This window comes from Jaculus jaculus, chromosome 15 (assembly GCF_020740685.1).
Source record: "Jaculus jaculus isolate mJacJac1 chromosome 15, mJacJac1.mat.Y.cur, whole genome shotgun sequence".
NCBI classification, from domain to species: Eukaryota; Metazoa; Chordata; class Mammalia; order Rodentia; family Dipodidae; genus Jaculus; species Jaculus jaculus.
The window spans coordinates 2,825,096-2,833,153 of NC_059116.1; positions in this window are offsets into that span (position 1 = coordinate 2,825,096).

Below are 8,058 nucleotides of genomic sequence, written 5' to 3' on the forward strand. Positions count from 1 at the left end.
AACATTAGATGCATGTGTCACGTTGAGCATCTGGCTTTTGATGGGAAATGGGAAACTGAACCAGGGCAGGCAGGCTTTGCAAGCAAGTACCTGTAACCACTGAGCAATCTCCCCAGCTCTTTGTGGTGGTTTGTACCGACTGTCAATTTCAGGACCTAGGCTCACCTGTGAGGGATTACCTAGATTAGGTTAGCCTCTGGGCCTGCCTGGAAGGAAGGGTCTTGATTAGGTTAACTGGAGTGAGAAGACTCTCCTTAACTGGGGGCTTGGTTCCTGGACTGTTTGCAACAGAGAGCTGACTGAGCAGCAGCATTCATCTCTCTGCCCCCTCCCAGTGGACTGCCTCAAGCACGTGCTGGGGTGTCCTCTGCCCTGGGAAAAAGATCTTCCTGCCTTCACCAGGTTTGTACCAGGCATGTTATCTTAGCAATGGGAAGGTACATGATACAGCAAGATGAGAAGTTTCACAGAGCCACTCCAACCCAAACTAGCCCACTCTTAGCTTCAGAAAGAATGAGAGCCCCCAAGGTTCCTGTAAATTACCTGACGAGGCAGGCATGGTAGCTGAAGAGATCAGCAGACAGAGGTCTTGTTTGAGGTGATCAGTCTAGATTTACTTACAGGGGTCCATGGAAGTATTGGATATGTGGAAGGTATTTTGCTCTGCGGGCTAGGAAAAGTGTAAGTTATGTGGCCAAAGGACCAAGGAAGATACAGATATACAGTGATAGGCTAGGTTAGGGTAGAATGCACTGTAGATGTAAGAAAAGTGATGGTGGAAAACCCCAAAGGCAGGGACATCTCAGGAAGCTCAGTGAAGACGGTCTTCCGAGTCAGGCCTTTGCAGTGGGCCTCCCCATGCGTAGACAGAGCTGGCAGAGGTCTCCTTCACACACCAGGGACCTTGAGGTCGACACTTAGGTCACAAGACCGAGGATGAGAGTCGTGGGGAGGCGGGTGCGATCTGAGCCATGCGAAGGTGCGTGTGTGTGGCTGGAAGTGGCAGGAGCTGGTGAGACTCAGGAACAGACTTGGTTTGGCCGACAGGCAGCTGTCAGCCGAGGGGCACTTCCATTTGTAATTGAGAAATGGCAGTGTGCTATCTCTCCCTGAGCGGGATGATAGTAATGAATTGTTCATTGATCCTGCAGGTCAGCTAGAGGTCAGTGAAGTTACTCCAGTGGCCCGCTCATTTTCCAGACAGCCAGGAGGAGTGGTTTGAGACCTCAGTGGAAACTGTCCTATGGCCTCAACCCTGACACCGGGCAATGGGATAATTATGGTAAAACCTTAATTTCTATTATTACAAGTAATACACAGTGAGCCATTCAGATAAGCAATGTCAGAGCATTAAGACTTGGTAGGGAAGAGGAGAAGGAGGAAGAAGAGGAGAAGAGGCAATGAGTTCAACAGTGGATATTTTTCAGCATAAGTTGTAACTGTGCAACATGATCATTATCATCTTTACATCTTTGCAAGCAGAGCTAAAGGAGAGACAGGCAGAGAGCGAATGCACATGCAAGGGCCTCCAGCCAATGCAAATGCACTCCAGACGCATGCGCCACTTTGTACATGCCTCTTTTACATGGGTAGTAGGGAATTGAACTCGGGTCCTCAGGCTTTAGGGCAATCACCTTAACAGCTGAGCCATCTCTCAAATCCCGGTATTAAGTTTACTGTGAAAATCTTGGGGACGTGCCCAGCTAGGCATGCAGCTGGGAAACCTTCCAGCTTCCACTCCCATCCTTCTCGGCCACTGCCAGCTAAGAGAGCTTTTCCACAGCCCGAAGGGACCACACTCTACCGAGTGGATAACTCGGACCTGAGTACAAGCCTTAGATTATCTGCCAAGTCTTCCCCTACTTGCCATACCTTCTGAGTCTCTGGGTGTCCTCGGGCATGTGACTGATCACTGACCTTCATCCATGGCACCTTCATGTAACAAACAGGAACACTGTCCCCCTTTGCACCAGGTGCTGTGCTCATGTTACAGTCATGTTCTCATAGAGCTGTGCATGTCCTAGGGACCTTCATCTCCAAGTACACGTGAGCTTTCCAAAAGCTGGGCATGCTGGGTACCCTAAGCAACCATAGCCACTTAGCATTTATTTCATGGGGGTATGCTCCACAATGCTTAGCACATACCCACACATCTTCCAGTTGCTGAATAAATGTTGACTTATTTAAAACATATGAAACCTTGGGGCTGGAAAGATGGCTCCGTGTTTAAGACACTTGCCTGAGAAGCCCAAGGGCCCAGGTTCAATTCTCCAGTACCCACCTAAAGTCAGATGCACAAGTGGTACATGTATCTGGAGTTCAATTGCAGTGGCAAGATGCCTTGGTGTGCCCATTTTCTCTTTCTCTCTCTCTGCTCAATAAATAATAAATACATGGCCTGGATATCCATGACCTCACAGTACCTGACACTGTCTACACAAGACCATCATAATAGGAGGAAAAGATGACATCAAAATAAAAGAGATACTGATTGAGAGGGGGAGGGGATATGATGGCAAGTGGAGTTTCAAAGGGGCGAGTGGAAGGTGGGAGGTAATTACCATGGGATACTGTTTACAATCGTGGAAGTTGTCAATAAAAATAAATAAATATGTACATATATAAATATAAGTAATTAAAATATTTCTACAAAAGATACGAAACCTATTTTTTTTTTTTTGAGATATGGCCTCACTCTAGCCCAGGCAGACCTAGAATTCACTATGTAGATTCAGAATAGCCTTGAACTCACAGTGATCCTCCTAGTTCTGCCTCCTGAGTGCTGGGATTTAAAGGCATGCACCACCACGCCTGGCTTGAAATCCTAGTTTTGTGTTTATCCCGAGGGTGGTGAAGTCTGGGGCAGGGGGTTGCTATGGTGAAGTCTTTGTGGTTCCCTGAGTGGTGAGAGAGAAAACTGAGTGTGATGCTCCCTCCAGTAGACTCTGCGCATGGTAGAGGGGGAGGGGCAAAGTACTGATGGAGTCCGTTGTGTGAAAGCTTTGGTGAAATGTACCTTTGTGGAGCTCTGCTACAGAACATTGGATGAGTTTTAGAGGCCTAACCATGCTAACCCAGGGAAGAGAGGGACGCAGTGAGCCTCCTTTTGGATGCTCAGTGTCTTTCTGAGCTCCTACCTGCCCTTCTCTTGGGGGCAGAGCTGGCTGCGGCTGTCTCGTGTGGCTCTGGCTGGCCGTGCACTTCTCTTTTTACATAGTCCTTCACAGATGGACGCCTCTCTTGCAGGGTCACTCAGGACCACCAAATCTAGAGGACACCTTGAGGAACACAGAGTGGTATTTGACCTTGGCCTTCTTCAATGGGAATGTTTCAGGTTGTAACCCCAGGCTCTCTGATTTCCTCCCACCTCTTTAGCCGCCATTCTCAGTCCCCTTCATGGTCTTTACAGGGCAATCACCGCCTATGTTCTCCCTTGGGCCCGCAGTCCCCATTTCACCCGAATTCACAGGCAGATATCCTCAGTTGCGTGTCCCTCATGTGCCTGATTTCAGTGCCCGACGGTGGGAGGCAAGGCCACTCCTCTTTGTTCTCCAGCCGTGTGCTAGCCTGTTGCCCACTCCACAAAGGGCACTTCCATGTACACTGGTCCACTGAGGAAACTGGGGCTCGACCTTGACCCTCTTTTCCTTACCCGTCACTCCCAGATGCTTCCTAAGTCCCAGGATGGCTCTGTCTTCTAAGACTTTTCTTTTTCTTTTTTGTTTTTTGTTTTTGTTGAGGTAGGATCTCACTGTAGCCCGGGCTGATCTGGAACTCATTGTAGTTCCAGGCTGGCCTCGAGCTCACAGCGATTTTCCTAGCTCTGACTCCAGAATTCTGGGATTAAAGGCGTGCATTATTACTCCGAGCAGGAATTTTTTTAAGTCTCTATTATCTTCTTCACCAACCACCATCTCACCTCTCACCATCTTCTTCATGGGAATGGGGATTCAACTGCCCCCTCCCTTCCTCTTTGCCCACTCCCTACGCATCTCACTCTACTCTTACAATGTGTCGGTAGTGGTTTAAATGTAGAATGTCCGCCATGCCTCATGTAGTTGGGTTTAGGTCTCGTACTTAATCCCCTGCTTCTGGAGCATTTGGGATGTGAAGCCTGCTGGAGGAGCTGCGTGCTGGCGGCAGGACCAAGTGTCGTGGCTTTGCCCCCTCTTGCCACACTCGGCTCTTTCTCTTCTTCCTCCACGCTCGTGTGGACGTGTGATGTCTAGGAATCTGGCCTGCCGACCTTTCCCCACCATGATGAAGCTTTGTCATGAAGCCCTGTCCTTCCATAAGCTGCTTCTGGTCAAGTGTAAGAATAATCAGAAAAAAAAAAAAAAAGGCCACTGTTACAAGGCGCCTGCTGTCTTTCAATCCCATTAGTTTTCCCACATGTCTAGAAGGAAAAGAAACTTGGCAGGTTTATGAAGTCCATAATCATCACACCCCTTGTCCTCTCTGCTGCTCCAAAACACTGTCATTCTCCATATGACAGCCATGTGCTTTCTCATCTAATGTTCCCAAGTCCTCTTTACTTCAAGTCCTTGCCCCTGCTGAGATATCCAGCATGCCCTTCCCTACCTCACAACCATACTCCCATAGATCTCCAAGGGCAAGCCAACACTTACAATAGCATCTAAGTCTTTTTCAAGGAAACTTTTGTTTTTTTATTTGCAATAAAAAAGGTGGGGAGGGTGAATGGGCATACAAGAGCCTCCAGCCGCTGCAAATGAACTCCAGATGCATTGCCACACACTGCATTTAGCTTTACGTGGGTACTGGGTCATTAGGCTTTGCAGACAAGTGCCTTAACTGCAGAACCATCTCCCCAGCCCAAGTCTTAAGAAGCCTTTGCCTCATGGTGGACGATGTGCTGATCTCTTCACATTACTCATCACAGTTAACCATCATGACCTGATGAAGGTACCTGATTCTCACTTGGCAAATGTAGAGACCACACTTCCCATACTGTCCCAGTGGCAGAGCTGAGCCTGATCCCATAGCCCGACATGGAATCCATACCTACAACCCTTTTAACTAAGCTTTTCACCACACATCACCGTGTCACAGTAATCTCTCTGCTTAGAGATCTGTGGTCCTTGGGTAAATGCGTCCTTCCACCAGGATTTTCTTTGTTTCTTTCCCCCCCCCCTCACTTAACCCCAGTAGGTGTTAAATTACAGGGGCTCAGAAATCTATAGAATGAAAATCATCTTGCCTATGTCTTTTTTAGAATTTACTTAATGCCTCAGATTGTAGTTTTTATTTTCTAAAAGGTGAAAAAAAAATAATTTCACATACGGTATCTACATGTTCAAACAAGAAAGGACTTTCTTACTCCTGTTACTGTAATGTATACCTGTGACAGTTTTAAATTATTTTCCAAAATTTACAATCTTAAAGGTAGAAGAGCTGGCCAGAGACCATGTCCTCTCTGGAGACAGCTCTTCCTCTACTGGGTAGCAGGCTCCTTTTGAAAATTAGCTTCTGAATGTGAACGATCCGGCTCTTTAAAGTTTAATGTCCCAGCCATTTTAATTGTTTCTTCCAAAGCACAAAAGAGCAGCCGGGCCACATCGGCACTAATCACTTGCCAACTTTCCTTTTTGCAGAAACAGCTAAGCTCTTTCTGAGATTTCAAATTGCTCCACCCGAGACCCCAGCTTGGCACCTACCTTCACATAACATAAAAGGAGACTCATTTCTGCTTTTAAGAACTGTGTAGCAGAAAAGATTTTGGTTGGGGCCTTTTTTTAAAAAAATAATGCAACAAAGCATAATAAAAATTTTAAAGATTTTTCTCTATAAGTACACCTTCCCCCTTTTCTATTTAAATTGTTCTGAAATGATATTACCAAGTAAACTAAAGAAAATGTATTATGTTAGTTTGCCATTGCTATAACAAAATATCTGTGACTTGATACTTTTTTAAAAAATGAAGTTGGGCTGGAGAGAGAGCTTAGCAGTTAAGAGCTTGCTTGTGAAGCCTAAGGACCAATGTTCGATTCCCCAAAACCCATGTAAGCCAGATACACAATGTGGCACATGCATCTGGAGTTAGTTTGCAGTGTCTAGAGGCCCTGGTGTGCCCATATTCTCACTCTCCCTTTCTATCTCTCTCTCTGTCTCATTAATAAAAATATTTTTTGTTTATTTTTATTTATTTCTTTGAAAGTGGCAGAGAGAAGGAGGCAGAGAGAGAGAGAGAGAGAGAGAGAGGGAGGGAGAGAATGGGTGCCCTAGGACTTCCAGCCACTGCAAATGAACTCCAGATGCATGTGCCCCCTTGTGCACTGGTCCTGGAGTATCGAGCCTCGAACCGGGGTCCTTAGGCTTTACAGCCATCGTTTAACCGCTAAGCCATCTCTCCAGCCCAAACTAAAATATTTTTTTTTAATTTTTATTTATTTATTTATTTGAGAGCGACAGACACAGAGAGAAGGACAGATAGAGGGAGAGAGAGAGAATGGGCACGCCAGGGCTTCCAGCCTCTGCAAACGAACTCCAGACGCGTGCGCCCCCTTGTGCACCTGGCTAACGTGGGACCTGGGGAACTGAGCCTCGAACCGGGGTCCTTAGGCTTCACAGGCAAGCGCTTAACCGCTAAGCCATCTCTCCAGCCCAAACTAAAATATTTTTAAAATGAGGTTTATTTTTCTCACAGTTTGGGAAGCCACAGGTCCAAGATCCCATGCTAACCTGACCAGTGGGTCAGCCTAGAGTGAAGGCTTCCTTGGTGCACCACGTTGTGTTGGATAGCGCCGCGATGGGAGTGGGCAGGAATGCAGCCAACCAAATAGCTGACCTACATGAAGCAATGGTCTTCAAGCCAGTAAGAGACCAAGTAATGAGCGAATTCTCTCTCTTGAGCTGTCTAAACATGCAGCAAGCACCTGCACACACATACCTACGTCTTCATAAACAATTCCTTTTTGTAATCCAGGACGAATGAGTTTAATGTTTGGAATCCTACACACTTTTTTTTTTTTTTTAAATCAATGAACTTTAAGGGTTGATTGAAAATGATGTTTGGAATCCTACACACTTTTTTTTTTTTTTTTTAAATCAATGAACTTTAAGGGTTGATTGAAAATGTGTGTTTTCAGGGGACTTGGAGTCCACAAAGGAAGACAGCATAGTCCTTGTCCTGAGAGTCATAATTGATCTTTAATGATGTAAGAAAGGTCACTTATTTGAGCTATGACCCCAAAGATGAGTGAAGTGAGTTTCAGGGAAGAAATGGAGCAGCAGAACCCGTGAGAGAGAGAAAGGGAGAGAGACAGAGGGAGAGAGATGCAGGGAGCCCCTTCCATTTCTCCCTCCTCGCTCTCCTCCTCCAGCCCTCTTGTCTGGGTGGGTTCTGGTGCCCCCAGAGGCACCATTTTGCCTTTGGGTCTGAAATGGATTCTTTCTGGGTTATAGGACAGAAGGCCTGGAGCTCAGTTGTCACCTCCAAGACACTGATGGACTCTGACAGCGGTGCGGGCTCCCTGCCCTTTGTCTTTTGTTTTCTGTGTGTGCTCAGCCTTTAAGCCACATGGGGAGTGACATGAAGGGGCCGCAGGGGAGAGTTTGCACATGGCTGTGAGCTGAGGACAATCCTAGGAGGAAACTGTGATGACCCTTCCCCACCCCCGCCCTGCCCGGCTCTCCTGTTTGGTTTACACACCTGCTCCGGGATCTTCCTTGGAGGAAACACTGTCTTCTCCACAACCTAAGAGCTCAACCAGGGTGTGCAGGGAATCACGGCAGGGGAGGGGGGTGGTGGTGGGAGAGTAACCCTGAAGGCACTTAGAGCCCGCTGCAGGAAGTGAGTGTGTAACCAGAAGGGCAGTGCAGGGTGAAGGCTGCGGGGCTGGTGTGTGTGGCTCCTGAGTGTTGAAACCCTAGGGCTGGGCAGGCGTGTGCAGGGTCTTTGGAGAAGGAGGGGTTTGGGAGAAAGCTGGAATGATGCCCCAGGAAGACAGGCCCAAGGGAGTGGAGGTGAGGGGAGGGAGTGAGAGCCCCTGGAAGCGGGGAGTGAGCCCTGCAGGGATGTCTTGGTCCGCTCTGACTGGT